The sequence below is a fragment of the Monodon monoceros genome, unplaced genomic scaffold (assembly GCF_005190385.1).
Source record: "Monodon monoceros isolate NGI ecotype Baffin Bay Population unplaced genomic scaffold, NGI_Narwhal_1 Super_Scaffold_21, whole genome shotgun sequence".
Lineage (NCBI taxonomy): Eukaryota > Metazoa > Chordata > Mammalia > Artiodactyla > Monodontidae > Monodon > Monodon monoceros.
In genome coordinates, this window is record NW_021703778.1 from 144,266,317 (window position 1) to 144,282,880 (window position 16,564).

At 44.4% G+C, this 16,564-nt stretch overlaps 1 protein-coding gene and 1 pseudogene across 7 annotated transcripts in view; one reads left to right on the plus strand and one right to left on the minus strand.

Annotated features, from left to right (window-relative positions):
- The window catches only part of RGS6 (regulator of G protein signaling 6), a 576,458-nt gene that overhangs the window by 74,260 nt on the left and 485,634 nt on the right, over positions 1 to 16,564 (plus strand). The gene's annotated exons all lie outside the window — the stretch shown is intronic.
- LOC114905072 lies at positions 5,968 to 8,518 on the minus strand (annotated as a pseudogene).

The following is a 16,564-nucleotide window of genomic DNA, read 5'->3' on the forward strand; positions in this document are numbered from 1 at the left end:
GCTCTTAAGAGTCGTACTTGGAGTGGCGCCATCAGCTTGAAATGAAAGGAACATAGAACAAAATGAAGAGAGGTCTTTGGACCCTCAGGCATCAACAAGTAGGAGGCAAGCTGTGGAAACTACTCCTCTGCAAACGTGTTTTACCCTTCATGAAAATGGAAAGATGATGGAGAGGCCAAAACCAGGAGCCCGGAGGGTGGCATTAGGGTCACAGAGAACTATTCTCAGACCTCACCTCTAGACCAAATCAAGGAACATCTGCTCGGCAGGATTTTGGAATTGCTACCCCTACGTGCTCCTCATCACCCCCTTTGCGAGCAGGAGTGTTTATAGCAGTTATCCTCTGCTTGTCCCACCATTGCGTGTTGAGTGTTTGTCACTTGAGTGACAGGTGTCTACAGATTGAGAGGAGCCATACATCAGAGACTATACCGAAGAAGTTTCATCTGTACTTAGACATGATCTAGATGACAAGCGTCTAGACGTGGAACGGATGCTGTGATGGGATGAGACTTTTAGGGGCTGTGGGAGGGGTTAGTGTATGTTGCATGTAGGAGGGATTTGAATCATTGGGAGCCAGAGGGTAGGCTGTGGTAGGCACCCTCCAAGACAGCCCACCATGACCCCTGACTCTTGGCATCCCCTCCTCTTCCCACGTTGTACTAGAGTTGGTCTTTGTGACCAGCAGTGGAAGTGATGGTATGTCACTTGGAGATTAGTGTATTAGAGACTGTGGCTTCCATTTGGGGCATGTTCTTGATCTCTTACTTTCTTGGATGACTTGCTGTGGGGGAATGCCAGCTGCCATATGTTGAGGATGTGCAGGCAGCCACGTGGAGAGCCCTGCACAGGGAAGAACTTCCAGCCTGTAGCTGCGTGCGAGAGCTTTCTTATGAGCATACCTCTAGCTCTAGTCAAGGCTTCAGATGAAGGAGCCCCAGCTGACACCTTGACTACAACCTCATGGGACATTGCATAGAAAAGAATTCACATAGCAGGCCTGAAACTGCCATCCGTAGAAAGTCCTGCTTGCAAGATTGGCTCTTGGCTGGCATCTGGGAGCTTGGATTTAGGGAGGGTTCTCACCATTCTCTAACTGATGGTGAGAGTGGTTGACTGTCCCTAAACTGTGCAAGCAGTATTTTTATCATGAACACCTGCTTCTATCTGGAAGTCTGGAATTTTGGTATGTGCTAGACAGAGGGTGGGTATGTGAACAGCCACCAATAAAAACCTCGGGTACTGAGTCTCTGATGAGCTTCCCTGGTAGAGAACATTTCACAAATTGTAGTCACAATATGATGCTGGGGAATTAAGCCTGTCCTGTGTGACTTGGTAGGGAGAGGACTCTTGGCAGCTCGTGCCTGGTTTCCTACGGACTTCACTCCAGACACCCTTTGCTGATTTTGCTGTAATAAATCAGAGCTATAAATAATACCATATGTGAGTCCTGTGCATCATTCCAGTGGTCACTGACCCTGGGGGACCCCCAGCACAGAGACCCTGAGCCAGAGCCACCTCCTCTGAAACTGTGAGATAACAATTGTTTTGTTATTTTAAGCCACTGAGTTTTAGAGTGGTTTTAATCCTCACAGCCGTAGATAAACTAATACCGGAAGCCAGTCATTTCTCTCTCCCCAGCATTTAGCTTAGTGCCTGGAACATAGGTGTTAGAGAAATATTGGTTGAGTGAATTGATATTTCTACCTTTGAAGAATTTTATAGCTCATCTGGCTGCTTTGCGGGAAACCGCGATCCTGGGTCGGTATAAGGAAGCAGGCTTCCCTTCCTGTTCCTTTGTCTGGAAGAACCAGTCCCAGAGGCAGCCGCCTGCCTTACAGTTGTCACTTCTGCCATCTTCCTTTCTGGATGACGTCCACATGTATGAGAAGTAGTGTGTGGCCGTCAGACCATGCTTCGTCTCTGTTCCTCACTTCTTAGGTCCCCTGATTTTTTTTTCTCTCTCCTATGCCTTGGTGATGATAACTATTCTTACCATTGAAATAAAACCTTCCTTCTGAAAAATTAATTAACAAATGTTTCAGGGCCTTATAAGATACTAACATTTCTCTACTGAGCCTTGCCTCTTTATCATATTATTGCCTCCATAGAAGTTGAGACAAATGAACTTTTCTTGTTTTATATTGTCCCCTCCTCTGCACAGTATCTCAAAATAGACTTATATACGAAGATAGAAACCATAGCTTTGATGTGGGAGAAAAACCTAAAATATATACTAGAAGTAGACTTCCTTGAGGAGTTATTTACAGTTTCTTAGTGAAGTATTTTAATCAAAGGGTGTGTCTGTTCTCGTGTGTGGGTATGTGTGCGTGCACACACACACACACACACACAAAACCATATTGGTCATTATCAGAACGTTTCCCTCTCTTCAAATCTCCTTCAGTCTTAGCAGATGACCTTGACTCCTGTTTTCCTGATAATTTCAAGGTGATCTAATAGGATCTCTCTCATGTGATCTCCTTTCCACCTAATTAGAAAACTTTCCTCCTCTTTTATCAAAAACTCGTCTATCCTTCTTTCAAAAGGTCTCCTCTCTAGCCCGTCCTCCCTCTTCTTGAACATGTCATCTGTTTTTCTGCTTTTCATGCCTGCATTTCTTCCTTTCTACCAGTTTCTATAAGGATGCTCAGGTTTCTCCAACACTAAATAGAACAGCCATCCTTTTCCTTAGACTTGCTTTCACTCGGAGCTGGACTTCCGTGCGTTTCCTTTACTCTCCTGCCACGCTTACGATCAGTCCCTTGTGCTGGCAGCCTTCAACTTCCTCATCACCCATCCCCTGCTTCCCACTTAAAACACTTTACACTCTGAGCTGCCCTTTCCACTCTGAAATGCCCTCCAAGGTATTTTAGTGACCAAGTCTGTTAACCCTCCACCCCCCCACCCCACGCAGATTGTTGACCTTTCTAAAGTATTTTTTTTATTGCTTTACAGTTGTCAGCTTCTGCCATCTTCCTTTTTGGATGAGGTCCATGTGTGTAAGAATTAGTGTGTGGCCATCAGGTTTTACCTCCACCTTTTTTGTCTCGGAGGCAGTTTTGTGAGTGGTAAAGAGCTTGGACCACAATTTGAATTGTGACTCAACCATTCACCAGCTGTGTGACTTTGGGCAGGTTTGTGAACCTGGGAATGTCTCATTTACCCTCATCTGTAAATTGAGGATAAAAGTAATACCCACATGGCTGTATCGTTGTGAAGACTAAATGAGTTAGTACGTGGGAAATACTTAACAGTGCCTGGCATAGGGTAAGCAAACAAGAAACTTTAGCCTTTATTGCCAGTCGAGTCCCTTGTCGAGTAAGCGAGGTTAATCATCAAATAGCTCCTGTAAAATGAAGCGTGGATACGTTCTTCAGTAGATGAATTATGTATTAAAGACTCTGTTTTACCAGTTTAAATGGCCAGGAGCCATGAACACGGCAATCTCAACATGTGGGAGTTTACAGGGATAGTGTGTAATCTTGCACATTTAAAAGGTGAGTCGGAGCCCTTTTGTAGGCAGATTCCTACAGCGACAAATGAGGGGAGAATTAAAGCCTTCTTAGAAGAAATTTGTCATTGGTTTTGTGAACAGCATACTTAATTTACCCACACTTGATGAGGGCAGGGACGCGGCTGTTTCAGGTCACCGTTTGTATACCAGTTCTGCACTCGGCCATGGTAGGCACTCAATAAATACTTATGAACTAAATACATATTTGTGAACAAACATGTCTATGCTTTGTTGATTGTAAGTTGTACACATAATGCAGGCTTTGTGTGATGAACTGATGATGGACAAGGGAACTCTTGTCCACAGAGTGGGATGGGAGCTTGCAGGCTTTTCTTCTGATTTTTATTGGACTTGAGGGTGAGCAGCTTCAGAAACCATGCAGGCAATGTTTGCTACTTGGACATGCCTCCCTCTAAGCTGATCAGGTTCTCTGATTCCTCTGCCATTCCCTCGTGGTGCCCTGCCCTTATCGCAGCTGCTGGATCTGATCTCACTGTGAAAATAGTGTTTCCTTTCTACTGACCCATGGGGTTCAGCGTTTGATTAACAAGTTTCCAAGTTCTGAGCCAAACACCTAGGTAAATCCACCCGGATGCTGCGAGGATCTGCGGTAATTTACAACCACTGCATGAGCCCTGTGTTGAATGGCACGCTCTTTGTAAGGGTGTGGTGTCATTTTTAATGCTGGTTCCAACATCGCTCCTAGCTGTGCGGTGTGTTGACTCCCATACTAGATGACATTGACAGTCAGGAGAGGAGTGACTTTAGTTGCCGCTGCTGAATTAAAGAAAATCAGATTTACAGTATAAATGGATTTTGCTGTCTTCAAACTAGTGACCTTGGGACAGATGTAATCCTTCGATGCTTCCATCGATGTTGCTATGGCCCCAAACATTTCTGGAATCCTTCTTTTTAAGTTGTCTTCTGAGCCTATGGCATATTCTTGGGAATATTTTCAAGTCTGACAAATATTCATTCTTTGTAGGAGGCTTTGATTTTTGGAAAAGGGAAAGAATCACTGGCATTGAGTCCAGCAGCTGAGGTGGGTGATGGGACCAGGGAGCACTGGTCCTGTCCAAGGCAACGTAGGATTTTAGATGTCTTTTCGTTATGTCATAAGACTGGTATGTTTTTTGTTCTGAACAGTGTTTCTTTTAAAAATAATGTTTCAAATTATAAACATATCAAGCCTATAGAATACTATGGGACTCTGTATGACAGACAGGTGTATTTCCAGCACTGATGTTTAAATGGATGCTAACTTTTTTTTTTCCCAAGCGAATTAGTTTGTGTAATGAAGACTATGGTGTGAGCTTAGTCTTAAACAATGCAGGTTAAACATTAACCAGCTCAGACCACAAACCAGATGTGAAGATGATCCCAGCTGTGCCTGGGTCAGTGTTGCACTGGAAGAAAGGAATCCAGGTGACTGAGTTTGCATTCTCTGGCTCAGCAGGGAGTTGGGGTTTTTTTTGTTGTTGTTAAGACTTGTATGCCTCCCCAACAAGCTGGGCATAAATTTAATTCTTCATTAAAATACGGGCAAAAAACTCAATTTTTACCTAATTTCCAAATTATATAGAAAATTTTAGATATTCATATTTGTGATCGGATGCTATTTGCTCTATTTGTTGGCATGTGTTCTTTCTTCTTTCTCCAAAAAAATACATTTTAGGTATTCCTAAAACCCTACCCCGCCCCATGCCCATCTGCACCCACCCTCCCTCTGTAGTCACACCTCTGCCAATCCCAGGTGTGTCTAGGCCTTTTGGAGGGAGTGTTTTAAAATGGACATGAGTTGTATTATACTGTATGTTTCCCTCTGACAATATTTTGGAGATTTATCCATGTCGATTTGTTTAACTGCTCTATAGTATTTCACCTTCAGAATTGTTTTGGCCATACCAGGCTCTTGACACTTTAAAATATATTTCAGGAATGTGGAGCCCTGTTTTGCTTTGTTGGAATTACTCAGATGTTTTACAGATACATTATGAAAATTTGTCTTCTTATGATAATGGGTCTTCTCACCCACAAACATGTTATACTGTGTTTATTTAGTTCTTTTTTAATGTCCTTCAATAGAATTTCCCAATTTTTGGTATACTTTTCTTACCTATCTTTATTGAGGGAATTCGTAAGTATCCCATACCCTGTATTTCTGTTGCTTTTTTTTTTTTAACTGCACCAAAGGCGTATCCTAGCTTTATTAAAGAGTCCGTGCCACAGTCAATATAAAAACACAAAAACTCCCATCAGTTTAATAATAATAAAAAACCCCCAAAATGGAAAACTGAGGGGGCAGGGAAGAGGCCCCTGGGCCAGGGGCATGGAGAGCCGTGCTCGTGGCAGCAGGCCTGGCTGCAGGGCCCCCCGGTATTGCTGTTGCTACGAGGTTGGGGGTCAGCGATTGTCCTGTGGGAGCCATCGTTCACCTGGGTCGAGGACCCTTACTTCTTCTGGGGTGTGCTCAGCTTCTGCATGCCCCGAATCTTGTCCAGCAGGCCAGAGATGAAGACCTCAGTGGGTTTGTAACAGTCCACCAGCGGCTCCTTGACCCTGGCAACTCGGGTGTCATCGCCCTCCACGTCCAGGAGTTATCCCCATCAGTCTCCAGCTCCGGGATCTCCTCTTGCTGGCAGGCGAATGAGCTGCTCCAGGATCCGCTGCTCCAGGATCCACTCCCCCAGGTTGAGGCGCTTCCGTAGCTCCTTGCGTTCCTACTTGACCGTGACCTTCCCTTGGCGCCTCATTGGGCCCTCATCGTCCGTGGTGCCCGGGCCCTCGCCTGCGGCCCCAAGGGGTCTCCGAAAGTAGACGCTGGGCCCTGGGCCGCCACTGCCCGGTCCAGGGGCCGGAGCAGCCAACGCCGCGCCCCCCCGCAGGGCCACTGTCAGCCCTGGCTGCCGCTGGGGCCACGTGCGTGCGTCGGTCCCCTTCCTGCGCCGCCACCTCCAGGAGGGCCGCCGGCTGGCTACGGGCTGCTGGCTCGGCTTAGCCCGTGAGCTCGGCTCAGCCTGGCTCCGCGGAGAGGGTGGCGGAGGGGCCACCCGGGGCCAGCTGCAGCGTGTGGAGCCCCCGTGCTGGCCCTGGCCTGGTCACGCCCCCTGTGTTTGTACTGTTAATGGCATCTTTTTATTATGTTTTCATGTTGTTGCTAGTGCCTAGGAACATTACTTGGTTTTGTATATCTTGCTGAACTCTCATTTAATTTCATGGTTTTTCTGTAGATAGTCTTGCATTTCCTATGCATGTGGATATATAACTTGTTGATAATGACAGATTTTTTTTTTTAAGTTTGTGTGACTAAAGGAAAACCGTTCTTCTACTGACAACACATGCGTGGATTTTCCACACATTTCAATTTTCTGTGGACCAACTGGATGGCCTACAATTTAATTCAATTCTGGCATTATCGACCTGGAGTTAGCATAGACCCCTCAAGACTGTCCCCTCCTCAGATGCCAATCACAAGTCTGGGCTTCCCATGCTTTTGACTAGTAGGTTCCCATGACCCCCTCCTGAGTTCAATAATTTGCTAGAATGGTGCGCAGATCTCAGGAAAGCGCTGTACTTACTATCACTGGTTTACTATAGGGATACAACTTAGGAACAGCCAAATGGAAGAGATGTATAGGGCAAGATATGGGGGGAGGGGTACACGGGGCTTCCATGCCCTCTCCAGGCACGCCACCCTCGCAGCACCTCCATGTGGTCACCTACCCAGAAGGTCTCCAAACCCTGTCCTTTATGGTTTTTATGGAGGTTTCATTACATAGGCATGATTGATTAAGTTCTTGGCCATTGGTGATTGAACTCAATCTCCAGCCCCTCTCCCCTCTCCTCTGGTAACCAGCTTCATCTGCCAGGAGTCACCTCATTAGCATAAATTCACCTGTGGTTAAAAGGGACTTATTATGAATAGCAAAAGACACTCGTATCCCCTATCACTCAGGAAATTCCAGGGGTTTTAGGAGCTCTGTGCTAGGAACCCGGGATGAAGACCAGATACATGTATTTTATATCACAGTAACTTTCACTTATTTTTCTTGAATTAATGTATTGGCTTGGACTTCCACTCTAATACCTGTTTTTGTAAATAAAGTTTTATTGAAACACAGCCACACTCTTATTGTCTCTGGTTCCTTTTGCATTACAACAGCAGAGTTGACTACTTGGAACAGAGACTTTCTAGTTTGCAAAGCCTAAAGTACTTGCTATCAGTCCCTTTACAGAAAGTTTGTGAACCCCCTCAACAGTGTTGAACACAGGAAGTGATAGTAACCTTTCTTGTCTCATTACTGACTTTAAAAGGAGAGCTTATAGTGCTGTGCCATTAAGAATGATGCTATCCATGGGCTGGTTAGTGTGTGCCCTTTATTGGGTTAAGAAAATGTCTTTCTAGTCTTAGATTTGTAAGAAAGGTTTTCTTGTTTGCCGAATTTTGTTGTTTTTAAGAAATCATAAATTAATGTTGAGCTTTATCAAATGTGTTTTTGGCATCTGTGATTGGTTTTTCTCTCCTTTTAAACATACCTAATTATATTCTTTTTCAGAGTTTTCTATTATTTCCAGTTCTTAGAGGCTGGAATCCTCTGGTTCACTGTGCTTTTATCACTTGTGAGCTTCCTGGGTCTGACTTTTCTAATTGTCTGTAGCATGGGTTGTGGGAGTTTTGCTCTCATTTTTCCCATGCCCATCGTTGGTCCAGGACCAATTTTTATGCTAATTTCTTAGGTTGGGCATTTCCAGACTGTAGCCTAAATTTGTACCCCAAATTCTCCAGAGGTAGAGGTATGAGGTTCAAATTTTGCAGGAAGCTTTTAGTTCTCCTCTCCTGAAGCCAGAGATAGACAAGCTAGCTGAGCTGGTAGGGAAATACATTTCAGCCCATTTTTCCTGGGGTCGCAGCTCTTTGCAGGACCTCGCTTTGGGCAGCACCCTCCTCTCTCGGGCAGGACTCAAGGGCTTAGCCTCCTGTTCCCATGTGCTAGTTGACATCTACACCCTTACTTCCCCTGGATCAATGCTTATTCTATTCCTTCCTCTGCGCTGTGGTCCCCCTCAGCCCCAGCAGTGGCTGCCCAGTTGATTCCTCTGCTTACTTCTGGTTTTCAGTTGAGGCTTTGTTTCTGGCACCTGGTAATTTCCTATTCTTTATTGCAGGTTCAAGTATGCATTTAAAAAATTATTGTATCTGGATTTTTTGTTAATGGCCATTCTGACTGGTGTGAGATGTTATCTCATTGTAGTTTTGATTTGCATTTCTTTAATGATTAATGATGTTGAGCATTCCTTCATGTGTTTGCTGGCAGTCTGTATATCTTCTTTGGAGAAATGTGTATTTAGGTCTTCTGCCCATTTTTGGATTGGGTTGTTTGTTTTTTTGTTATTGAGCTGCATGAGCTGCTTGTAAATCTTGGAGATTAATCCTTTGTCAGTTGCTTCATTTGCAAATATTTTCTCCCATTCTGAGGGTTGTCTTTTGGTCTTGTTTATGGTTTCCTTTGCTGTGCAAAAGCTTTGAAGTTTCATTAGGTCCCATTTGTTTATTTTTGTTTTTATTTCCATTTCTCTAGGAGGTGGGTCAAAAAGGATCTTACTGTGATTTATGTCATAGAGTGTTCTGCCTATGTTTTCCTCTAAGAGTTTGATAGTGTCTGGCCTTACATTTAGGTCTTTAATCCATTCTGAATTTTTTTTTGTGTATGGTGTTAGGTAGTGTTCTAATTTCATTCTTTTACATGTAGCTGTCCAGTTTGCCCAGCACCACTTATTGAAGAGGCTGTCTTTTCTCCACTGTATATTCTTGCCTCCTTTATCAAAGATAAGGTGACCATATGTGAGTGGGTTTATCTCTGGGCTTTCTGTCCTGTTCCATTGATATATATTTCTGTTTTTGTGCCAGTACCATACTGTCTTGATTACTGTAGCTTTGTAGTATAGTCTGAAGTCAGGGAGCCTGATTCCTCCAGCTCCATTTTTCGTTCTCAAGATTGCTTTGGCTATTCAGGGTCTTTTGTGTTTCCATACAAATTGTGAAATTTTTTGTTCTAGTTCTGTGAAAAATGCCAGGGTAGTTTGATAGGGATTGCATTGAATCTGTAGATTGCTTTGGGTAGTAGAGTCATTTTCACAATGTTGATTCTTCCAATCCAAGAACATGGTATATCTCTCCATCTATTTGTATCATCTTTAAATTTCTTTCATCACTACTGGGCATATACCCTGAGAAAAACCATAATTCAAAAAGAGTCATGTACCAAAATGTTCACTGCAGCTCTATTTACAATAGCTAGGACATGGAAGCAACCTAAGTGTCCATCATCGGATGAATGGATAAAGAAGATGTGGCACATATATACAATGGAATATTACTCAGCCATAAAAAGAAACGAAATTGAGATATTTGTAGTGAGGTGGATGGACCTAGAGTCTGTCATACAGAGTGAAGTAGGTCAGAAAGAGAAAAACAAATACTGTATGCTAACATATATATATGGAATTAAAAAAAAAAATGTCATGAAGAACCTAGGGGTAAGACAGGAATAAAGACACAGACCTACTAGAGGATGGACTTGAGGATATGGGGAGGGGGAAGGGTAAGCTGTGACAAAGTGAGAGAGTGGCATGGACATATATACACTACCAAATGTAAATAGCTAATGGGAAGCAGCTGCATAGCACAGGGAGATCAGCTAGGTGGTTTGTGACCACCTAGAAGGGTGGGATGGGGAGGTGGGAGGGAGGGAGACGCAAGAGGGAAGAGATATGGAAACATATGAATATGTATAACTAATTAACTTTGTTATAAAGCAGAAACTAACACACCATTGTAAAGCAATTATACTCCAATAAAGATGTTAAAAAAATAAACGGCATTAATGATGATAATAATAGTTACTCAAAAAAAATTATTGTATCTGATATATCTAGGTGCTTATAGCAGGAATGTTTGGATGTGTATGTCATCTTAGCTCAACATCTTGCTGAAATGAGAGATCGCCATTTAAATGCAATTTCAGGATTCAACACCCAAAAGCAAAACAAAACCCAGTAAAACAAAAAGCAAAACCCCAAATCGGATCCCTAAACGAACTAATCGTGAACTAGGCAGCATGCAGAGTCCTCTGATATTAGCTCATGTAATTCTCACGAAGACCCCATAACTCTTTGCCAATGGAGAACTTGAGTAACTGGCCTAGCAGTTTGTCAGGGGCAGAGCCAGGCAAGGAACTTAGCTTTATCTGACATTCCCTCCTCTTAAGTGGTCTGAACATCAGTAACACTAAGTATGAAGTGTGCCCGTTCTCAAGGTGACTAATGTGAAGGTCAATGCTATTTTCCATCTCATATAATATATTCCTAATATATTTACACAGTTGTCTCACCTGGTAATCCAGAATAGAATCGTGATTGTGTTTGTCTATGAGAATTTGCAGTTTGGGGTGAGTTTAAATTAAAGAAAAATCTGAAAAGCAGTTGCCTAGGGGCTATTAATAGTTGCAAAAAGGAGCATGAGTACACTTCCTTCTGAGCACAGTAGAGCTCCAGGGAATTAATAGGGACCCATTGTTTTCCATGTTGACTTTCGAGAAATGTACCTTACTCCCAGTCTGCTGAAACATGTTTTAAGGATGTATTGTCATGCATGTAGTTTCTGGAAGGCCACAGACAAGTGAATTTTTACATCCCCTCTTGGTTCATTTGCTCATCCTCTGAAATCAAGGCCTCTGCAAAGAAGGAGTCAGTGGTCATTACAGTTTGTGATTAGGAGTTGCAGGTGGCTGACGTTTTAGTCTCAGTTAATGGCTGAGGATGGACCCCAGGGCACTTCACCTTGTTCACAGTCTAATTTAGCAGCACAATCTTAATTTGAGTCGAAAAGTAGCCTTAGGGATTTTTGCTTGGTGCTTGCATGAGCATTCTGGAATGCTGTATGTTATCTGATGCTACCTGAGAGGAGGTGCTTGGGCAGTCATGGCTTCTCTGAGCCCTCATCTACATGGGGGAGGTTGAGAAGTGGCAGAAGTTCTATTCTACCAGCAACATAGACCTGTCTCACTATGAAGTTGTGTTAATGGCTTTGCCAAGAATTTTCCCAGTGCACAGTAGGCATATTTGCTGGAGGAGCTGATCTTGCAGTCCCTGAATATCTGGAGCAGTCAGTTATGAATCTGCTAATTAGCTTGATGTTTGGTCTCCCAGCTAAGTGAGCTCTTGTGCACTCTGCCAGAATCTGGATTTCCAAATGATCTGACGAGAGGAAAGGGAAAGATTGGGCCAAAGAGGCCATTACAAGTTAATTTCATATTTCAGAAATTTACTCAGCCCTAGCGCCTGCCTTTTCTGTCGCCACAAAATACCCATTCTTCCCCTTTCATAGCTGCTGACCCATCCGTGGGTGAAGTGGTTTTGCCTCCCTTTTTTTGTTTTCAGTATTAACGTTTGAAAAAGCCTCTGGCCACATGGTGCAAGGTGTGGCCCTCGCCAGGGGCACATCTCACCTCTCTTCCCTGCCTTAAAAGGAGGCCCAAATTTCTAATCTTGGAGAGTCTGTTAATTCTTCCTTTTCCTGGTGAGTACGTGGGAGTGTTCCAAGGTTCAGCACTTCCCATCTGCCTTTCTCTTTACAATTTTTTGAGATACTCACCAATAAATGCTAATATTTACTGAACATGTTTTATATGCGAGACACTTTTAAAAGCACTTTAATAACAACACTAATATTACTGAGCATCTACTGTATGCTAGGCGCTGCCCTAGGCACCGAGGATGTGGAACAAGCCAAACAAAGGTCGTCGCTCCTGGAGCACATGTTTTATTAGGCAGACAGCCAGACAGTACAAGCCATCAGTAAACAAACATGTGCTACGTCAGATTGTTACACACGTGCTCTGAAGGAGAAGCGTGTAGGAGCTGGCCAGGGAAAGCCTCTCCGACGGGGGAGAACAGAGTCTCCAAGGAAATGAAGGCATAAGCCCACTGGGCCTCAGATCTTCTCCTCCCCAGGTCTTGCTGACTCAGACAGAGCCAGTGGCATGGGGAGCCCCTCCCTCCCTTCTCTGCTCTCTGCTCATGGCACCACTTTCTCCCAGACCGCAGCCTCTAGGCCTGAGTCCCCACCCTTCCCTCCTCTTTCCTCAACCAATCACCAGGCCTCATTGACTTTCTTTGGAAATCTCTGGGGCATCCCTTCCACTGCCTTTGTGAAAAGGAAACCCCTGCCAGCTGAGCGCTTTGCCTGTCCATTTTAGAATGACTGTAAAGGCCTCCTAAGTGTTCTCTCTGGGCTGCTAGCCTCTCTTCTCACCAATCTGTCACCGCCCAAGTGCTGGCACATACACGCCATCGTTTGAGTGCTTATTCCAGGCAGGGCACTAGATCCCCATAGGAGCTTTATTATTATTATTATCATCCCCATTTTACAGATGAGGAAACAGATTCCCTCAAGGTCACTCACTGATCCAATAAGTGGTTAAGTCAGAATTTGAACTCAGGTCCCACTGAATCCACAGGCCTCTTCTAGCCAGGAGCCCAAGCTGCCTCTACCCTGCCCTTGTATGTATCAAGACCCTGCTTTGATTGCTCCTTTGCTTAGAAATCTTTCATGCTTCCCATCATCTGTAGGGGAAAGTCCAACCATTTTGAAATAGTTTTCAAAGCCTTTCATAACTGGACCACGCTTCACCTGTCTCCCCGTTTTATATCTGAGTTCTCTCCTGTGACAACCTCTTCCGGGCACACACAGATGTGTCCTGTTGGCAAACACGGCTACACCTGTGCTCACAGGTGGGTGCTTTTTCACTCCCTCTGTGTTAACTACTCTCCACACCCCAGCTCAGACTGCATCCTCTCTTACCTTCATTTGTGTCCATCTTTACCTCCAGCCTCCACCTAGTTAGGAGTGTCCTGCCTGTCTTAAGCCGATCCTGATGTCATAGGATGCACTGGGCCATCCTTTGAGCACCTGTAGCTCTCTTAGTTCTGATCCCCAACTGGCCATTCCCGTTGATTTCCTTAGTACTTTCCCACATGTGATCCTAAAATATTGAGAAAACTTATATGTCCAAAATGAGTATAACTTTCTAAGTAAGAGTCTTGGAAGATACATACTTATTTCACTAAACCTTCTCAGAGCTCAAAACACATTTGGAGGAGCCCCCTTTGCTAAACTGCCTTACAGCTACCCAAGAAAGCCAATTTCCTTCTTTAATAACTGTGACTCATTTTTGGACCCACGATGACACGAGTCCAGTTCATTCACCCATCTGAATCATCAGTAGGGACTCCATTTAAAATTAGACAATTTTCCTAAATCAAATCCATCCTCAAGAGATTAAAAGTAGATATTCACTAGAATGTGCCCTGGGAAATTCTGAAATAAGAGTTCTGAAAATGTTGGTTTAAAATGTCAGGGGCTGAAACTAGGAGAAAAGCAGGACTGGAATGTTCCTCTTATTTCTTAATTCATTGTCTCTCACTTACCTGCTTCTTAGTGGAAGAAAAGGCAGAAAAGGAAGCATGGGAAGGAAAAGGGGAACTAATCAGAGGCAGTTGGGATCACAGGAAACAGTTAAAACTCACAAAAAAGGAACAAAATTTTCTCCTGAATCCAAGCCTTCCTTAGGGGAGGATGGAGCAGGAAATTTCATTCTGAAAATGGAATGAGAGCTGGTCCGGTGCAATTGGAAAGATGGGTATAGAGGCAGGAGGAATGAGGTAGAAAGACATAGGGACCCTGGAGCAAAGGAATGCCATTTATTTGCAAATAATTCTCCAGAGGTAAGGGAGGGGATGGCATAGAGGGGGAGGCTGGGGAGTAGAGGGCTTGGTCCAAGCTGGATCAAGACCTTGTTCTTCTTCACTCTTCTGGTTACGTGCAACTCCTCTACTCAGCAGTTGTGTCGACAATGAGCTCGCTGAGAGCTGCCACTGAATTTTATTCTATACACGATGTACATCCAGCACTTAGCACTTGTCTGGCCCCTAGTAAGGACTCAGCACATATTTGCTGAGTGAATAAATACAAGATACTTTGTTGCTGGAAGAGGTTAAGGCTAATTCTGCGCTGTCATTTCTGGTAGCGGCCACCAGGTGGTGCCTTCCTAAGAGCAGGAGCAAATGAGATCTTGAATCTTGGGTGGAAGGCTTCAGAGAAGCCTTAGGTCTCACCTGGAACCCTCACCCGAGCGCGTGCCCTCCAGCAATTCATCACACTTTCTTATTCCTCTGTTGAATGTGCCTGCAGAGTTCAGACAAGTGGCTAGAACCAAGTTTCTTTACTTGGAGTCAGTTTCACAGGAGGCCCACAAAAACCTTTCAGAAGGTTTCATTTACGGCTAAACTTTGGGATGTGAGACCAGTTCCGCCCCAGGCCTGTGCTCTGTCACGTGGGTTCCAATTACCCCCTATTCTTCAGGAGAACGTCTACTCCCATGGGTCCTGTATTTTCTCTGAAATTCTCCCCCAGAGTCATTTATGGCTTCACTCGCAGCCCTGGCAGCCTGTGGGTTGAAGTGCGCGGCACCTCTGCCCACTTTAAGCTGCTGCCTGATGAGTCCCTACGCTGTGCCTGTGGTTTATATGTTCACATTCTCAGAACAGTTCCACAAGATGGGCAGAAAGCAGGATAGCAGCTCAGCAGGCTTAGGCAGCCTTCCCAGAGTGACACAGCCAGTCCATGGGAGAGAGGACTCAAGCCCAGGGCCAGCTGCCCACAGGCCTCACTGCGATTCTTCTTTTTCCTTTATTCCACACACACACACACTGTATTTTATCTTTACAAGAGATAAATAAACTGACACCAAGCATGGTAAGTGGATGGCCACAACAAAAGCAACAGTGATAGCAATTACCACACACGAAACACACTCACTATGTCATAATATTGACATTCAGTCCAGGAATCCTCCAGTGTAACAGCTCCTTTACTTTGCAGTGAAAATTGATTTGTATATTTTTTGCCTCTGAGTCCTTGTGGGATTTTTTTTTTTTTAATTCAAACAAAGTCACAAAAATTAAAATCATCCTCATCGTCTCACTGAGTCCTTGCTGGGGTTCTTATTGCATTTCACATAGAGTGAGTGCTGTTTCATGTATCTGTATGTCTGAGGTCCAGGGACAATAACAATAATAATAACGATTATTGTTTTAATAACGATAAAGCAAAATCCACATCCTGTGAAGCCAAGTCTTATAGGAGGATAGCTCACCATCAGTATGAGCAGACACACGCAGCTCTGGTCAGGTTTTAGACAGTGCCAAAGGAAAAAATACTCAGCCTCCTTTGTGCCCATAAACCTAATTAAAGGTACTAGAGATTTTGATTGGCAAGAGCTGGGGATGGAGGTGCTGAGTGAGATTGTATGTGTCCTCGTGTGTGTGTGTGTGTGTGTGTGTGTGTGAGAGAGAGAGAGAGAGAGAGAGAGAGAGCGAGAGCGAGAGAGAGAGAGAGAGCGAGCATGTTAAATCCTATGAAGACCTAGAAAACGATCATTTTTGCCAGGACTGGACTTGGGCAAAGCAACAGAATACATGGACTTTATGTCTGAGTGCCCCCTCCAAAACTTACCTGTCCTGTGTCTCACTGTCTGGTTTCTGCTATATAAGTTGCAATGAATTGTACAAAGTTAATCAAATAAATAGATCAATATAATGCACTTGCTAAATAGTGTTTCTTTTGGGAGAAGGTGATTTAACTTAGTTAACCATCACCAGGCATGGGGGATGGTAATGTTGGGAGTATCAGGAGTGATTGGCCTGTGGGGTCGGGGTGGGGGGTTGGGAAGAAGGGAGTGGAAATCCAGATCACAGTGGGGGCCGAGGTGAAGGGCGGGCTGGAGGAAAGGGGGAATGGGAGGATTTGGAGTCAGGAGCGCCTCTTGAAGTCTCTTATCTCAGACCTTACTCTACACCTTTTTTTTTTTTGCGGTACGCTGGCCTCTCACTGTTGCGGCCTCTCCCGTTGCGGAGCACAGGCTCCGGATGCGCAGGCTCAGCGGCCATGGCTCACGGGCCCAGCCGCTCTGCGGCATGTGGGATCCT